Source organism: Penaeus monodon, chromosome 24 (assembly GCF_015228065.2).
Source record: "Penaeus monodon isolate SGIC_2016 chromosome 24, NSTDA_Pmon_1, whole genome shotgun sequence".
In the NCBI taxonomy this organism is placed as follows: domain Eukaryota; kingdom Metazoa; phylum Arthropoda; class Malacostraca; order Decapoda; family Penaeidae; genus Penaeus; species Penaeus monodon.
Genome location: NC_051409.1, coordinates 6,621,324 through 6,623,395, shown reverse-complemented (window position 1 = coordinate 6,623,395; position 2,072 = coordinate 6,621,324). Strand labels below are relative to the sequence as shown.

The 2,072-nt window shown below is 36.4% G+C and overlaps 1 long non-coding RNA gene across 1 annotated transcript in view; it reads left to right on the top strand.

Annotated features, from left to right (window-relative positions):
* Window positions 1–160: 160 nt before the first annotated feature.
* LOC119588525 overlaps window positions 161–2,072 on the top strand; it is a 13,063-nt gene continuing 11,151 nt past the window's right edge. Inside the window, exon 1 of the long non-coding RNA XR_005230108.1 lies at window positions 161–219. This is a non-coding gene — a long non-coding RNA (uncharacterized LOC119588525). The remainder of the gene's footprint in view (window positions 220–2,072) is intronic.

Genomic DNA, 2,072 nt, shown 5'->3' with positions numbered 1-2,072 from the left:
TATAACGCAGAGGCACCGACAGGAAAACTGCCTCAGGCCTTTTTTCAGGATATCCCGCACTGTCCTTTCTTATGAAGTTCTTGTGACGCAAGTACCCCCCTTTCCCCCTCCCGAACCCATATATAAAATCTGGAACACAAAACTGGGTGCACAGTCGTAGCTGCAGCCGACTTTGCATCAGCTCAAAGTCAACTCAATATCCACATCCTATATTTTTAGGTATTATCTTCTCATATTAATAAACAATATTGTATGGTTCATCACGACACAAACTTTCATATACCGAATAAATTAATGAACCTAAATAAACATACATTAGGCTACTCATTTTTAAACTCATCTCAGATTCTAATCTCTTCCAGGCCATTTCCGTCTGCAAAATGAAGCTCTTGCTATTGCTGTCATCTTTTGCCTAGCTGTGCTGTACACTCAGGCTTTACCAGCCGTAAGTACTTTCTCATTTTTCTTCTCCTCTCTATATACATGTGTGGGGATCAAGTATCTGTGTTTCGGCTGGCTCTATGTGTTTACCAATGCACTTCTCTTCATACTAACCAAACACTATATATTTCTTCAGGAATTTAATAGTTCCTATATAAACTTGTGCGTAATCAACTATCTCAAGAGGAATACTTGACATAATCATTACTTGTGAAAAAAACTTGTAATAATACAAATATGCTCTCTCACTCAATCCAAACATCAACAACCGGAGAAAACAAAGTGCTCCATTCCATCATCATTACCCTTTACTAACACCAACACATTTGATGCAGGAAATGCCATCTTCACCACTGCTGCTCAGTCGTGTCGCCAGGTCACCTCACTTCCCTCAAGACTGTATCCCGTGTACTTGTAAAACCACCATCACACACATTACCATTATCGAACATGAAGTAAGGCCAACAGCCGCAAGGTTCGGTAACAGCCCCCAGTGCTGCCCATGCCCTCCACCTTTCTGATGCCGTAAGTTTCTTCAAGTTTATAGTCTCTCTATATGTATTCTATACATTGACTTTTTCAATACTCAAACGCTTGTCTTGCCTCTCGACGCATATGTTATTTCCACAAAACAATCGCTGACGAAATGGAACAAAGAAAACAAAACTGCCTTTTCACTCACTCTAAGCCACATCAGGCAATCCAATCGGCTTCATCACCTGATGAGGATTCAAGTACAACTCAAAATCTCACCATCAATTTGATTTTTTGATTCCTTCATTTCAACTCTGTGCACTCGTTTTCCGTTTTTTATTTGTTTCTTGTTGTTTTTGCGTTATAATTCTAACATTGTTATTCCTTTTCACAGCTTGTTCTCATGGACCGATCACGCCAATCTTCTGAGTATCTTCTACACGGAAAATTGAAAAAATCAGAAAAAAATACTGAACAAACCAAATGTTATATTATTATTGAATGTAATCATATGCAAATAAAATTGGTGTAACTAACCAGAGCGGCTTTTCTTCTCTTTATTATCTATCGCCTATAGCAAGATTGTGCTTTCCAAATAGCAAATTTTCGTGTGTTTTTAACATTGCCACGTCATCTCGATGACTCTTTCCATATGATTATTACTTTTTCATTGGGGTTTTTGTTTTGTCAGCTGTTTGTGTGTTCAACAAACAAGAATTAATTCCCCATGAACAAGAAAATGCAAAATGTGCATACGAAATAGAGACTGTGGTTCCCTAATCAAACAGGCATGGAATTCATGCCATATTGTGATCACACTAGTTCATTTGGTTTTTTCTTTCATGTATTCCTCATTTAATATCTATCTGGTAAAAATCGTCCATCACGAACGGTATTTATTGTATATCATGATCTGTGCCTAATGATTATATTTCATTGTAACCGTAACATGTTAATATATTAAAATAATACAAAGAAAAACCAAATTCAAAAAATTGAACGATGTTTTCCTTAATCACTAGAATGGATTCTAGATATTGTAGACAAAATATAACTTGTAAGTTGGTGTGCATTTCTGTATTGCCAATAATTTTTGGAAAACATCAAACGGGAAATTATTGAATAATAAGTGCTCGTGTAAATAAAAAACATGAAAA